Here is a 17,728-nt window from a genome sequence, read left to right as displayed (position 1 = left end):
AAAAGAAGAAAAAGAAACAATCAAAATTGATCTAGAATTTGCAGATTTTAGATTTATCAAATAAAAACAATAAAATACATTTTAAACTAAAATGATCCCACATTTCCACATATTCAAAAATCATGTAGAAAAACCATGGAGAAAGACTTTAGTGAGACTAGCAACCTCTAAGGACACACAAAGACTGAAGACAAAGGGCAAGAAAAGGACATGCCATTCAAGTAAAAACAAAAAGAGAGCAGAAGTAGCTGCATTTGGATAAAATAGACTTAAATTAAAAATAAACTGTAGAAACAGACAAACATGTAATTTTGCTATACAGAGCTGACCTCATCATGATAAAGGATCCAATACAGCAATTCTAAATATATATGCATCAAATATCGGAGCACTAATTATATAAAGCAAACTAACAATATTCTGAATGAAAAAATAAATGGTAATACAATAATGCTTTGAGGTTTCAACACTCTACTCTTAGCAATGCACAAACCATTCACATAGAAAATAATAAGGAAACCTTGAACTTAAACTATATTCTAAATCAAAAGGATATTTACTCTAAAGAGCATATACTTACAGAAGATTCTATTATCTGCAAAATGGTCTCTTATTAGCAAATGAAACAATTTCTAGGACAGGTCATTTTTAGGTCACAATATAAATCTTAACAAATATAAGAGTGCAATCATGTTAACTAAATTTTCTGACCACAACAGTATAAAACTAAAACTCAAGAACAGAAATAAAAAACTTTGGAAAACTCACAAATATATGGCTATTAAACAACATACTCTTTACTTTCTCTTTTCATTTCCCTTTTATTGTTTAAAAGAGAGCCTAAATGAGTATAAACATGTATGAGACAATATTATGAATTATCACTCCAATTCTCTCCAAAGTTGTCAATAACCATAAAATAACCAAAATCCCAGAGGACTGTTCAGCAAACATACCAAAAAAAAATTGCTGAAAATCACAAACATAAGAGAAATAGATATCCATAACCCATCAAGATATCACCTCAAAACCATTTAGGGTGCTCACTATCAAAGGATGAAAAATAATGAATGTTAGTAAGAATGCAGAGAAATTTGAATCCTTGTACGTCTTGCTAGGAATGTAAAACGATGCTGCCATCATGGGAAAAGCATGTTTAAAAGGCTTGTTTAAAATTAAAAATAGAATCCAAACATGACTCAGAAACTCTTCTACTAGACATACAGCCAAATTAAAGTATGATTGCAAAGAAATATTTGCACACCTATGCTCATTACAGTGTTACTTAAAATAGTGTAGAGGTGCAAACAACAAAATTTCAATCCATGAAATGAATAAAAAAATGTGATATATTCATACACTGTAATATTGTGCAGCCTTACACATAAGGAAATCCTCTTACATAATACAACATAGACAAACCTCCAATACAATACAGTAAGTGATATAAACTTGTCACAAAAGGCCAAATTTTGTATGATGATCCTCATGTAAAGTATCTAATGTAGTCAAAAACAGTCATAGAAATAGAAGATATAAAGATAATTGCCAAAACGTAGTGAAGGAGGGGAAACAGAGTATTAGTGTTTAATTATAAAGTATAAAATTTTAGCATGATGAGATAAAAAAGTTCTAGGTATACATTGCACAATGATGTGAATATAATTAATACTACTGAAAAATAGTCTTAAAAAGGTTAAGATAGGCCAAGTGTTGTGGTACAAACCTTTATTTCCAGCAACTTGGGATACTGAGGCAAAAGCATTGCAAGTTCAAGGCTAGCCTCAGCAATTTAGCAAGATCATCTCAAAATAAAAAATAAAAAGTGTTGGTTATAGCTCAGGGGTAAAGCATCTCTGGGTTCAATCCTCATTACCAAAAGAGGAAAAAAAAAAAAAAAAAACAACCCTAACAGATTAAGATAGTAAATGAATAGTTGAGAAGACAGAACTAGACATCTAGTTGTTAGAACACAAAATGATACAATCATTTTGAAAAACATTTTGGAAGCTTAATTATAAACCTACTACATGAAACAAACATTTTAATCTTAGGTATTTAAGAAAAAGAAAGCATATAGTCATACAAAGGATTGTGCACAAATGCTCATAATATTCTTCTTGCAATAACAGCAAACTGAAGCAATCCAAACATGTTTGTCAATAGGTAATTAGAAAAAGAGTGCATATACATGCAATAGACTACTATTCAGGAACAAATGGAATGAACTATTGATTTCTGCTTCTGCATAGATGAATGTCAAAATAATGCTGAGAGTAAGGAGTCAGATAAAATAATGCATACTTTATTCTACAAAATGCAAATAAATCTTATGTGACAAAAAGATCTGTCATTGCTTGAAGATGAGGATATTTATTGAATAGGCAAGAGAGATTACCTAGAGTCATGAAGAAATTTGAGGATGAAAGAAACTTTCATTATCTTGATTATAATGTTTTTTTTTCATAAGGATATATATATATGTGTGTGTGTGTGTGTGTGTGTGTGTGTGTGTCAAAATGTATTGAATTACATACTTTAATTATATGAACTTATTTTTGTCAATTATATTTCAAATAAATGAATTAACTAATGTGCCCCCTTCTTCCAAAACTATAGTTGATCACTCTGAAAAACTTGAATTCTTTTTCACTTGCATTAAAATTTACATAAATTTTAAATCTAGCTTTAAACAACACTTATTGTTGTTTGATTAATTTCGGTAAATTTTTTTACTTCTTTAGCATCAAATAACTGAGTAAATTGACACATCCACATTTTTCATCTTTGCTTCTTCTTTCTAAATTTAAATTTCATCTTTACTTGGGAAATGCCATTGGTCTATTATGAAGTTTTGTTCTATACATGAACTGTACATGTTTATTTACTTTCCAAAACATGAATTGTGTGTGTCCATGTGTGTGTGTGTGTGTGTGTGTGAATGTGTGTGCATGTGTGTCTGTGTTTCATTGTGGACATACAATATTATTAGAGAAAGCCAAGATAAAAGGCAGAAGTATAGGAAGAAAGGATGGAAGAAGAAAAGAAGATCATACTGGTTAAATATCAACTTTTGGCAAATCTAAATAATCAAAAGATTCTCTGAATTAAATGCTATCTTGCTGAAGATTTATATTTGACTATATTCAGGAAAGGTCTAGTTTTCTTTTATAAAATTATGATAAAATTTTCATAACATAAAATGTAGCATTGATGATTTTTTCAGTGTATGATTCTGTAGCATTGAGTCCTTACCCACTGTTGTGAAAGACACCTTTCTCCATCTTCAAGACGTTTTCTCAACTCATACTGAAACTTTGTACTCAGGAAAATTGGTAGCCCCCTACACACCTAGTCCTCTAGCCCGTAGGACTTACTATTGTTCTTTTGTCTTTTTGAATTTAAGTTTTCTAGATAACTTAAAAATATTTTCCTTTTGTTTTCTAGTTTATTTCACTTGCCATAATGTCTTCAAGTTTCATCCATGTTGAAGTATATGTCAGTACTTTATTTCTTTGTAAGGCTGAATAATGTTTTAATATTTTTATATACTATATTTTCTTTATCCATTCACCTGACAAGGGCATTTGATATTATTCCACTTCTTTGCTATTGTGAATAATGCAACAATAAACATTAGTGTACAAATGTTTGTTCAAATCCTGGCTTCAGTTCTTTAGAGTATATATTCAAAAATTAATCTGTTGAGCAATATGATAATTATTTAATTTTCTGAGGAACATTTATATTGTTTTCCAGAGACCACACCTTTTTACATTTCCACCAGCCATGCACATGTTTTCCAAGTTCTCCACATCCTTCCTGTGCTTTAAAAAAATAGCTGCCAAAATACTTTTGAAGGAATATATCATTTTGGTTTTGATTTGCATTTCTATAATGATAATATGTTGAGCATCTTGTTATATGATTTTTAGCATTTGCATAACTTTTTTTTTTTCTTTTTCTGATACTGGGAATAGAAGTCAGATCTTTGCAAATCCTGGGCAAATCCTTTACTACTGAGCTACAACAGCAGCTCTTTTATTTTTTCATTCTGAGACAGGTCTCACTAAGTTGCTTATACATGCCTCAAATTTGCAATCCTCCTTCTACAGCCTCTCAAGTAGCTGGGATTAGAGGTGCAAGTCCCCATACTTAGCTTCATTTGTATAACTTCTTTGGAGAAATGTTTATTCAAGTTTTCTGTCAATTTTTGAATTGTTTGTTTTGTTTATTGTTTAGTTTAGGAGTTCTGTATACACTCTGGGTAATCATCTCTTATCACATGTATGATTTGTAAATATTTTCTTCTATTCTATGCTGATTTTCTGTGTAATGACTGTTATTCTCGGGCTTACTGTCAGATTGCAAAAATGCCCATTATCTTTGTTCCCAAACATTATTGTCTTTCTGCAATCTTTTTGGCCTTTATTTAATTTTTCATGCTCAAGACTGGTTTAAGTATGTAGTAGATCAATTTTCATTCAGATACTTGCCACTCTTCTCATACTTGATTACACAGCAATAAGTTTAGAATGAATATTTAATGTAAGTCAAATTTCTATATAAGTTTCTAAAGGTTCAGAATTACCTGTCAGAAAAATTCTGTTCATTTTTTTCAGAGTATTTTCATCAATGAAAATTCTTTCCAAATATTCTTTCCAAATACACAAAATTCACAAGCATATTTCCTTGCATATTTTACTTAATACAAGCCATTTTATAGCATTTCAGTGTAATATTTTCTAATGCTTTTGATAATTCCCAAAATATTTCTTTCAATTTATTTTAGCAAATATTTTTGATTCATTTATTTGGGACCAATATTGTATTAGGTATAAACAATGAATTCAATTGAATGATGCATTCTCAATAAATTATTCACCTTAAACAGGACACAGTAAAACAAGCAGAATAATAAAACAAGCAAATCATATATTTGTGTTCCTGTTTTTTGGGGGGTGGGAGGGCAGAGGGGGATGCCAAGAATACAACCTAAGGCCTTTCTCTTTAAGTGTTTATTATTGAACATAGTGTGATGTACTAAAAGGGAAATTAAATTTTGAAAAAACATATGCATACAAAACTAACGTCATGACTTGCAGATAGCTTCCCATGAGTATGGAACGAAGCTCTCACAATTAATAAGTTCTTCTGTAAAATAGTGTTTGCATGTTCTCAATGAGTTTGGGGTATTATTATTAGGAGAAATTTCAATGCACTTCATGCAGCATATGTAAGAAATTCATAAAACTAAATTTCATTCAACCCTAGCATTGAGAAAGGATTACTAATCAAATTATTATTTAAATATGTTTTATCAGAACCTAATGTAGAATTTTTGACCGCAATGATGAAGCTAATTTTTGTTGTGTTTTAATACATTCAAACTTTTGTGTTTGAAAATTTTATTTTTTTTTTCATTATATTAATTTTAAAATACCACATAGAACCCAGAGGATATTTTAATACATAAAGTTTGTTCTGTCTGCTAATCATATATTTTTATTTGAATTTACTATTATTAATTACAATGTTAATTTATTTCACTTCTTATGGTTATAGAAACAATGAAAATTTTTCTCAGTCAGAAATATAACAATTGTATTGATCTACACTGAAATATCAGGTTTGAAATTTCAAGATTGCTCAAATGAGTTTATGATGGATTTGGGGATGTAGTTCAGTGGTAATGTTTTTACTTAGTATGCTAGAGACCTGGGTTTAATCCCCAGCAACTAACTAAACATCTCAACATCTCTTTCTCTCTCTCTCTCTCTGTCTCTGTCTCTCTCTCTCTCTCTCTCCTATCTCTCCATCCCCTGCTCCCCATGTGTGTACGTGTGTATGTATATTTAAAAAAAAAATTAACAAAAGTTGTTTTCCTATGTAAGATGTATTAGCAAATGTTCTTCCAGACCTTGTCTTAGAAAGCACACATGTCAATCCAATAGATTCTGTTTATTTTCAAGAATAAGAAGATAAATAGATTAATTGTACTAAAACAGGATTCTATTGGACTTTAGGAAAGCGGGCATTCTTTTGTTTCTTTATGTTGTTTTGTCATGTTCTGTTTGTTTTGCTGGATCTATCCAAAATTGAATAAACATTTTCTTAAAATTTTTAATGCTGTTACCTGAAGTTCCTTACACAATATTGTCATTATCTTGAATAATCTTTTTATTTTTTTGACAAATTTGCAGTCTATTTACTGTTTTCACATTACTTATCCTGGATATTTATAGAGTTGCATTCCCATTGTATTGTATTAACGTAGTGCGCAGCAATCTTTTCCAACTAGCCAGTTATTCCAGCTCAAAATAAGCTTTGAAATCTTTTAGTTTCTTGCTGTACTAATGTTAGCCACTTTTCCCCACAATTCTTCTTGACTAAAAAGATGCAATCATCAGTAAAATAAAATTACACTATTTCAAATTATATGTATTTGGCAGTATTATAAGATCACAGAAGGCCAGACTGGGAAATTCAAGTTATGGTCTGAATGAGAGAGCAATGCCAAAGACAGGTTGATAAGCCACCTTCCTGGGTAAGATCCTGTTACATATGAACTGAGGAGATTACTACCTGTTGTTTAGGACTTCCCACCTTTTCAGTTATCAGCTATCACTCTTCTTATCTCACTTGTCAAGGGTCAATCTAGTCCTTTTCCAGTTTCACCTATTTGTCAGGAAGTTCTTGATGAATGTTTTAAGACAACCTGAACTGACTTGAGCTTTTACATCCCACCCCCATTCAATGACCTTATTTTAGCCAGCTGCTGAACACCATGGCATGGTTACTTCATGTCTTACCTCCCCTCACTTCTCCAGGCTGCGTTTTTGTTTTTGTTTTTCACAGTAACCTTAGAAATGGATTCATTATTTCCTATAACATATGTAGTAGTGTCAGTCATTTTTAATGAGATTTTTCTAGAAAGGATTGTTATAAAGTAAATGAATTAAAATTATATGTATATACACACACAAACACACACATACAAATACACATATACACACATATACCACATACCACATAGTCACAAATATTTAGAGTCCTTTGATAATATTTTTCTATCTACTTGTCCAGTGTTACTCCTATTTGGTTCCTAGAGGGGTTTTCTTTGCTTCTAATCTTAATAGTGTTTTTTTTTTCTTTCATTCTTTCTCACCTCCAAAGAGTTAAATCCTCCAATTTAAATATTCACAATCTCTCTGTTTTAGTTGACCTGGGCTGCTATACCAAAATTCAATGGTCTGGGCAAGTTAAACAACAGAAATTACTCTGGTATTTTTTTTTTTTTTTAAGTTCTGAGGGTATAAATCTAAAACTTACATACCAACGTGGCCAGATTTTGGTAAGGATTCTCTTCCTGGGTTGTATATTGCTGAGGGGCCTGCCCTTCCAAGCATCAACTGTTGGGAGCTTGAAGGCATGGAGAAACCCCTCCAGAGATGGTTTCAGAGAACAGCATCTGCCTTATTGCTCAGCAAAAATAGCTTTTATAGTGAGTATGTGCCAATTTACATATAACAGTCATGATAGGCCAGAATACAGAACATATCATCTTAGGTAGTCCGGACACAAAGAGTTCAGAAACACTCATATAGGCTGACCCTGCACCAACAGGAGAAAAGCTTCCTGTCAAAGGAGCAAGGAAACAGCTTGCCAGCGTTCTCACAGCACTCTGTCCCAAAACATATCATTCAATATTAGGACTTCCCTGCTATACAAAGAGCAAGATAAGCATTCCTCCATGAGGTTCCCAGGTTAGGCCCTGCAACAGTATGGCTGCCTTCTGATTGGGTTCTCTCCTGGCAGGGAGGAAAAGAAAGAAATCAAGCCTACTGATGCCTCCTCTTATAAGGGCACTTGTTACATAATGAGGGCCCTAAATCAATGACATAGTCTAAATCTAGAAATCTCCCAGTAGTCCTATCTAAAAAATTGATCACATTAGGGGTTTTCTCGACCAATCCCCACAGGAGTCCCCGCAGGTCATAGTGTCTGCTCAGTGTTCCTGAGTCCCCCTGCCAATCAGCACCCACCATGTCCCCTACGCAACCCTTCTTAAGTCGAAGCTTGTAAGCACACACTCTCTGCTCTCTACCCTCTTCCTATTCTTTCTCTCCTCTCTCTACCCTTTCTCTTTCTCTCTGCTCTCTGCCTCTCCTTTCCTTTGGGCAGCCTCTCAATAAAATCTCTTGGTTGAATCTCCGTCTTGGGTGAGTCACTCGCCTTTTAGTTAGTCCTTCAATATATGAATTTGGAACAAAAATAATTTAGCCCATCCATAAGTCTTTTCCTTTCAGGGTAGAAATACAAATGTCTATTCTCAGGGCAAAAGATTTATCTCTTAGCCACTATTTTAATTTGCATATCATTTCTGCCTACCAACCTTCATCACAAGCTGGATACTCTGTGGGAGAATATTTATCCTTCTCATGGGTCATATTTGCAAAGTTGAGCATGGAACAGCAAGTTCAGTTCCATGCAAGTGTACTGTGTTCTAGCTTCTCACCTGGAATGGGCTGATTGATTTTTCTTCCATTGTTTTCATTCAGTGACTACTTCAGCTTTCCTCTGAATAACTTTTGATAAAGGATTCTATATTGCAAGAATAATATTATTTAATGAAGAATAGTCTTTACATTATTTTATGGAGCAATTTAAGTCTTCCTGGTCTTGGAAGTTTGCTTTTAATAATGGAATCTTCAACCTATCTTCACAGACATTCATTAGAATTATTTTTCTAAAAACCAAATGGTAGTTTACTAACAGTAAATGTAAGTCTCTATGTTAAAATTACAGAAAGACAACCCAAAGCTTTAGGCTCAGTGCCCACTCCTTTGGAGAATTTGTGTTTCTAATGAGGGTTCTCAATGTCTACAAAATCCAGTAAGCACAATTTTTTTAAAATAAATTATTTGTTAAATAAATTTGATGATAAAATCAGAGCAAATTTAGTTTCAGTTGAAAGTTCTAATTGGCTTTTCTTGCAACTCCAAGATCTGGTAATATTTCATTCTATCAAATAGAGTGAGTATTCTGCTGAACAAACTATAGTTTTTGTAAGGTGGGAACAAGAAAACAGAATAATTTTAAAAGTTGAATGTGTTTCCATATTATGTTGATCCGTATTAATTAGATTCTTTCTGATTGTTTGGTGTGGGTTTCTTCATCTTCTCGCATAAACGGCAACACTTTTTTTTTTTTACACGAATTCATGATTTCTTTCTAGTAAAAAAAATTGGTTTAAGATAATGTAAAAAACAAGTATTTAGCACAAGTAGATATCAGAATAAAGTTTTCCTTTTTTTCTCTATGATTATTTGTTCTCCATTGCACATGTCTCCAGATCCCCCTTTAAGAATATGATGTTTTTCATTTCTCAGTTTTGTTGCATAGGAAAAGGTATGAGGAATATAAAATGGTCTCTGAAAGCAAATTAAAGAGATTACAAAAAGAAAAAGAAATGGGGACAGTCCTCAACGGATCAGCTGCACTTTATTAAGCAATGGAGGGGCACATTTTTGAGAGAGAAAATGGCAGCAGGCCATAGGGTTTAGCAGGGCCTGGATATTGGAGGAATTTTGGTGGTGGGCTCATTTAGGGCAGAACTGGAGGGTGCAATTGTAAATAAGGAAGTTCCCTGGGGCCTATTGTACTGGAGACTGCTGGTTCAGCCATAATTGGGGGCCAGGTGCAGTTTCTGCATTTTCTCTTCCTGCCTTCTCTCTGGCTGAGGCCTTTGCTTTTAAATGACAAAAGCTTCAATTTACCAGACTTCTCCCCACACACAGCAGGAGGGCGAATAGGGGAACTTTGGCAAATATGGGGAAATTAGAAGGTCAGAATCCTCAGTTTCCTTTTTCCCCTAAGGGGTTGTAAATTTCCACCTCCTTCAGTCTACATCATAGATCTTATGATAGAGGTCTCTACAGACAAAACAATATTATAGAAATGGTTACTCTCAATTAAATTAATTTGTCAACAATAAGACAAAGAGTGAGAGCATTCCCTTACAAACTAGGAAATGATTCCCCTGACAAGACAAAAACAAAATAGAGATGAGGATTCTTAAAGAAAAGGAGCTTGCAGTCCATTTTCTAAGCAAAACCCTGGGGAAGTGAGAAAATCTCAGGAATCCTACAGTTTCATAACAGGGATTAGCAGTGAAATTACGCAGTAGCAGAGTCAAAAATGAACAGCAATGTTCTTGTGTCTTCAAATGGTGAATCTCCTATACTGAAGGAGCATTATGGGGTGGCCTGTGTCACTAACTGGCAGTTTGATTAGATCAATTACCAAGGCCAGAATGACATAAGCTTTTCAGTGGAAGAGGAGTACAAATAGTCAGAGTTGTCACCTCCTGAGTTTCCTTATCATGCAAAACTTTCCAAAATGGAGATGTAAAACAAGACAAAGCCATACAACATTCAAACTTGTTGCAGTTAAATTTTAGGTAACTTTTTTTTTAAAAAAAATTGAATTTTATTTAGAAATAAAAAAGACATGCATTTCTTTAATAGATATTGTAGCTCCTACTGGGGGGTAATTGCCTAGAAAAATAGACTCAATACTCCAGTGTTTATAGTCTAATACAAGAAATGGTAATTGCAAGCAAATATTATTGCACTATGTGATGAGTGGCAAAAGAAATTAGTTCTAAGAAAGATGTCAACTATGGAAACAAATAGATGGAATTGATCTGGTAAAGGATTAGGGATGACATTTCCTGGGAAGGTATATTTGAGCTTAAAAAGCAAAGATAATTGGAAATGAATCAAAAGTACTACCAACAAGAATATCCATGCAAAGTTGTAGAGGAATATCAATACAATTTCAATAGCTGTGTAACAGTGGTCCACTTTATGTTTTGAATATAACCCTTGTTGCTCTTCCACTGCAAGTAATTTTTAAAATGGACACATTTCTTTCTCTTCCTCTCTCCATGCTTCTCCCTAATCTTTCCTCCTTCCTAATCTTTTGGTAAATAGGATTACCTTTCTTCCTCATCCTAGATAGAATTATCTGTCCCTGAATGCACACCCACCATAGGAAGGAAGTAATCCAGACTTTGGAGATGGTGCCAGATGATCTCAGAAATGACAATCTCCCAAATTAACTAGTGGATTACAACTCCAGACAAAGAACGTGTGGAATGCAGTAGTCTGAATCACCTCTTTAAAAGCCCCCTTTTGTGTCACCTTTTAAAAAGCCCCACATTCCTGATGATGGGCAAAATCACAGCCTTTGAGACAGGAGTCCCCTGGGTTTCTCCTTTGCTGCAAGCAATAAAACTTTTTTTTTTTTTTTCTCAAAACTGTGTTCTCCTTATTAAATTGGCATTGGGGACAAGGACCAAGCTTTTGGCAACAGCTGCAAGGACCATGTGATAAGATGGAACCAGAGGACAATAAATAATTGTAGGAAAAAGTGATGGATAATCAAAAGTCAGGTACTAAATTGGACATTATAGGCCATTTTATAGAATTTAAAAATTACCAAAAGAACAATGGAAACTCAAAAATAGGTTTATACTTGGTTATGAAGTGATCAGATTTCTATTTGCAAGATTGATCCAGTTCCTCCTATACCATGTTAATGGTGGATAGTACAGAGCTATAACTGGAATTCAAAAGAGAACTGGAAGGCCATAGCAAAAGTTCAGCTATGTGACAATGTAGCTTATACAGAAGAGTAATAGTGAATGGAAAAAAATATGGCAGCTTTGAGTGATATCAGAAGGTAAAATCGACAGGATTTGGGACATGATTGGATACTGAAATTTGGGGGGGGGGTGTTCAAGATTTACTCCTTTATGTTTCTGTATATGAAATTCATATATGGTGCTACCACTGGAAGAGAACTTGATTTGTAGGAGAGTTAATGAGTTTAGACATACAGACTGCAGACCTGGTCCAGCAGGGCCAAGGGCAGACTTCAGCTTTCTCTCTAAATGAAGGTAAGCCACTGCAGGTTTTGAGTAAGACACATGATCTGACTTGGGATTTAAAATGATTATATTGTCAATGTATTGAAAGCAGATTGGAAGACGAATTTAAAGCATTGTAAGGGACTGGCGAAACGTTGGAGGAAGAGACCACAAGAGACTAGCTCCATGCAATTGGCAAAAGGGGATTTATTGAACCAGCATGCTGGGGCTCAAGGCTCACTCAGGAAGGGAGAGCAGCCCAGAGCCCAGAGCAGAGGTCAAGCAGAGCTTAAGTACACTTTTTGGAGAGGGTGGGGGGCTTTGCATACATCAGAACAAATCATCTTGAGGCACGGGAAAATTGAATAACAACTTTGAGACATGATTAGTACATTCATTGGCAGGAACAGTCTGGGCAGGGGTGATTGGTCACTCCTAAGCGGGGTACACATTTAAACTGATTGGTTTTGGAGCCTGGATGCTTACGTGCCGAGCTACTTGGAGCCCTTAGCTAATAAACAACCAGGGAATCAATGGAAGTATTTACTGGGCAGTTCAGGTATTGTCCTAACAACTACAGAGATTACAGGTTCCGGGGGTAGCAGAGGAATTTTAACAATACCTGGCCTATTATTTTTTTTTTTTAGCCCAAGCCTTTCAATTTAGAAACTTTACAATGCCCAGTCTTTTACACTTTAACTCAGACTCTTGCAGCTTAGAATTAGCTTAGAAATTTTACCTTTACAGCATAAATTACCCCCAAATATTTAAACAAGCAAGGAAGACTTTATTTGAAAGAACAGTCATAGAGTCCACGCAAAGTCCAAAGACCACTCCACACACACTGAAATTTCCCAGAGGAGATTTATTGTCAGTAGCATGAGGCAAATCAACAAAGCTTTCCCTCCGAGGACAGCAGCAGCGTGTGGGCATCCCAGAGTCACTTTATAGCCCTCAAAAGGAATTTCATAAGCTGCTTACAAGTTGCATCATAAACTGGGGTGGGGTTGATCCTTTAGCAGACACATGTTCTTACTGGAAGTTAAGCAGCATTGCTTCAGAATCGAAACTTTGGAGCCTCCAGATAAAATGACTGCCAATCTAAAAGAGGGAATCTGATGCCAATATTGATCTGATGCCAATAATATTCAAGATAATATAATCCAGAATGCAGTCTGAACTCAGCTTTCACTAAAACAAAGGACTAAATAGGTTTTAAGGCTTGAGGTGTTTGGGTGGCAAATAGGGGTCAATAGGATCATAGACCTTGGCCTACTGTGTTTACCTAGAGGAAAAATTAGCATTCTCATAGCATAGTGACTGAAAGTAGCTTTACTATTTGGAGCAATGTGCCCACTACAGTCTTACACACTGGGAGATAAGAGAGCTGTCCACCTGATGACCACAGTTCAGTGAGATGGCTTCCAGACATTCTTGGGCTCTAGAATCATCAAGAGGCCTTTGAAAAGAATTACATCTCAAAGGACTAGGTATAGAATTTACAAGTTTTGTACAATAAGTGCTCTAAGAAAAGGAGGGTCAGGAGCCTAATATCAGGGAAAAAAAATGTCTTTAAAAGTTTACTCAAACTAAGGGGAACAATAAGGTGCTCTTCCTTAATGAAAAAGTGGAAGAGGAGATTTTAATGATGGTATTTCTTCCCTTGTTCAGAATTTATCTTGCTCTAATGGTTGATTTATTAGGATCATTCAAAGATTCCATCTACTGAGATAAAGCACTTGGGCAGGCAGACTGCTCTCCTTACAACATAGGAAAATTCTACCTCCTCCCAGTATAAATAGCTGGACACTCTTCATCCTTGATACTACACATGATACCCACTTCACAACAGTTCTTACTTTTTAATGAAATCTTTCTCTAGAATATTTATGAATTATTAAGAGATCTCTCTACTTTTCCTTTTTTGCTCAGAAATATACATACATTACTCTTAATATATACACTATATATATATAAATAATCAGTATAATATATATAAATATATGCACATATTAACATACATATGAGGAATACACATTTATAACTATAGAACATGGGAACATTCATAATCATAAAGCAGCACATATCTAATAAATAGAAAAGAACATTCATCTTTTATTAGATATTATGCAGCATAATAACTTGAAATTTCCACTACATGGTTGAGGAATGAAGGAAAATGTAGAATTTTATGAGTTAATAAATATTGAGTTATATAATTTGAGACATGACCAGCCCATGAAGCATTTTGTTTTCTAATTTAAGAGGAAAATAAATGACAGCATTAGCATTATCAAAGAACAAATCACATGTTTTTGTGTACCACGAGTATCCTTATTAAGGGTTTCAATACAAACCTATTAGTCTCATTTGAAGTATTCAAGAGCCACTTGGGCTAATAACCAATGCATTAGATAGTACAAATATAGAACATTTTTATCATCAAAACAAGTTCTGTTTGACAGAACTGATAGAGTCACATAAAGAGACATAAGATAAACAAAGAAGAACAAGCAAAAAATAAAGTTGAGGTTTAATTGGATTATTTTGACAGTAATAATTGTCTACATTTTGAAATAACTAATAAGTCTTAGAGGAGAAGGTATACTAATTGGGCTAAACAAAACTGTAAAACTTTCACAGAAGAAGAAGTAACTGATATAGGAAAAATAGACTTGTTAAAATCACTGATACAATTTTGTAATGTTGATAGGTATAGTATATGGATAGCTTATATAGAAGAGTTTAAATATATATAAGAAAATTATAAATGATTAATGTATGTTATAATCATGAGACTTATGTAAGAGTCACAGACTTACCAAATTCATTTAAAGTAACAGAGCTAATCCTTAAGGGAAAAAAATGCAAATTACAGCACACATAGTTGAGAGAAGATTTTAGCAGTATTATTCATCTCACTGATGGGAAAGCAATCAAGTATTATATTTTAAGAGACATCAATTGTACTCTTAGCAATTTACCTTAAGGTTATAATTTTAAAAGTTAGAAACACTATATATTAGAAAATTATACATGTTTAGAAATTTTTATCACAGACTTTTTTTTTAACTGCAAATAGTTAAAATTATCCTATCATTACAATGGTTGGAAACTTGAGGGTATACTATTTCATCAATAATTTATAAGAGATATAAAGCAATATAATAGGTGAAAGGAAATCAATGTAAACTTCTACCTCTGCTGTATTTACATCTGTGTAAATTAAAAGAATTAAGTAAATGACAATAGTAAAAGGACAATAGAAAACAGGACAGTCATAGGTCAGTGATTTTTATAAAATAGATAATCTGATGATGATGTTAACCATTTATTCCTTCAACAATATGTGTGGGATGTTTAGGCTGCTTCTAAGCACTTTATATCCTTGACCTTAATTCACCCTTCTAACACAGGGAAGGAGACTCTATTATTCTGCATTTTACTAACGAGGAAAGCATATCCTGGAAAGGTTCTACATCTTGTTTAATATCACCTAATGGGAAATAAGAAATCTATGAGTTTAAAGCAGGTCTGCTAAGGGACAGATTATGGGATTTAAAACAAACAAACAGGCATTTGGTGAGAAATTCTTTATTCACAATTTTGTTTTTAGCATATTTTTGAGGGTGATATACAGTTAAAGACACTAAGGAAAACGTTTTTTATTTTTGACCTGTTTGCTACAGTCTGAATATAGATGTCTCACTAAGTTTTTACCCTGCAATCAGAATTCTTATGTACTGATACTAAGAGGGGAGTGATAAAAAAGTGATAAGGTTGTGAGTGCTTCCCCTCATGAATGGGACCATTACCCTTATTAAAGAGATCCCAAGAGACTCTTGCCCTTTCCCCCAATTGAAGACATGGTGAGAAGGCACTTTCTATGAGCTAATGAGTTACCCCACACACCAAATTTGTGGGCACCTTCATTTTACCCAATCTGCAGAACTATGAGAAATAGCTGTTGCTCATAAAAATCCCAGATTATAGTACTTTGTTATTGAAACCCAAATGAACTAAGATAGTATTCTGTGGTTGCCACTCCCTATTTTATACCATACTCTAAAATTCTTTTTTTTTAGGTTTTGAACAGTGTATTTGATCACTTTAAAAAAATTTTAATGCTACTTCAACACATGGCTCTAACACCAAAAAAAGGGTGAGTTCAAAATTAGTACATCACCATATCCCATTTCTTCATTCTTGAGAACACAAAGAAAAATTCCAACTTATAAAGGAAAACACACTGCATTTAGTTAAACCCTAAAACCTTTCTCAGGTAAAGTGCAGTCAGGCGCATCTGTCCACCAGTTTAGGAGTGTCTTGTGTTAAAACTTTTAAAATGTTACTTGAATTATGACAATACAAAGTTTAAATTCTAAGTAAGCCCAACTATCACGGAGTCCTTGAACTTCAGGAAATGCAGATGGCTCAATAATCTTCAAACTGATAATCCCAAGATTTATACAGGTCGTCCATGACTGCAGAACCATCACTGCTCAGCTGCACCGAGTCTGCGATGAGTGATCTCATCCTCTCCTCAGTCACACGTAAGCGGTGCACTTTGGGATAAGCAAGGAGTCTTTGCAGGGGTACAAAAAACTTATCTCCTTCACAGAAGGGTTTTGGAGAATTCTCTATCCTGGCTTCTTCAGCCTCTGTGAAGACTGCTCCCAACACTACTTCGGGCGGACCAGAAGAGTCAGTGTTGTCTGGGTCACTGCACAAGTCCTTCTGTTCTCGCAGCATTCGCTGCTGTCTCAATCTCAGCCGTTCCACTAGTATCAACACTTCCCCAACCAATACAAATTTGAGCATCTTCTCCTGCTGTAAACTCGGGTAGGAGGTCTTATAAACCAGGTCTGAAACTCCATTCTGTTCCACTCAAATTTATGATCAGCATCTCTTAGGGTCACTGTGGGAAATAGCGGGTTGAATTCAGCGTTTGGTGTGCTGATGACAATCATGGCTGGAGACAGGTACCCAAATACTACTTCGGGAAATCTAGCCAGATCATCTGAATCCAAATGTTCTATTAATTCAATGCATGTTATCAAGTCAAATCCAAGCAAACGAGAATCTCTCTCCACAACAGAGCCATGATACAAGATAACAGTCAAATCCAGATCTCGGGGCTTTACAAACTCCCCCAAATAGGGAGACAACTGATGCCCATTTGACTGCAATTTTTCCTTATCGATATCTACTCCAACAAGCCGTTGAATACATGGGTAGATTTTCAGCAGCCTTAGGAGCTCTGTGTCACCACATCCCAGGTCTGCAACCTTCTTGGGTTTATGTTGATCCACAAAATCTCTAACAAACTGGTATCGTTGTTTGTATAGTGGAGGTTTAAACTTAATTACTTTCTCAGGACAAACTTCTTCAAAATTACCATCAATCACACTATTGCACTGTTCATTCTCTTCTTCCATCTTGTTTCCAGGTTTTGTTGAGAACAAATGCAGATATATCATTCAAGCTCTGTATCTGAGAATCAGCAGCGATTCAACTTTGAGAAGGAAAGACACCAAGCAGAAGAGCAAAGAGCAGAGGATGGAGCCTAAAATTCTTGATAAATGAATCCATTAATTGATGACAAGTATATAAATTGTTGTATTTAAAATTTCAAATATGTTCAGGTCACTATTCTCTGAGCACAATGCAAATCTTTGATAAATTTTTAATTCATCAATGTTTCCCATAAAGAATGATGTCAAAATTCACGGCATATGAGAACATCCCTTGTATATTCTCAAAAAGACATTACACAACCAGTTAGGAAATGTA

At 34.4% G+C, this 17,728-nt stretch overlaps 1 pseudogene; it reads right to left on the bottom strand.

Annotated features, from left to right (window-relative positions):
* Positions 1-16,072: 16,072 nt before the first annotated feature.
* On the bottom strand, positions 16,073-17,451 carry LOC113195057 (small RNA 2'-O-methyltransferase pseudogene; annotated as a pseudogene).
* Between the last annotated feature and the right edge of the window lie 277 nt (positions 17,452-17,728).

The sequence above is a fragment of the Urocitellus parryii genome, chromosome 2, assembly GCF_045843805.1.
Source record: "Urocitellus parryii isolate mUroPar1 chromosome 2, mUroPar1.hap1, whole genome shotgun sequence".
NCBI lineage: Eukaryota > Metazoa > Chordata > Mammalia > Rodentia > Sciuridae > Urocitellus > Urocitellus parryii.
The sequence above is the reverse complement of the archived record's forward strand: the minus strand, read 5'-3'. Positions and strand labels throughout refer to the sequence as shown.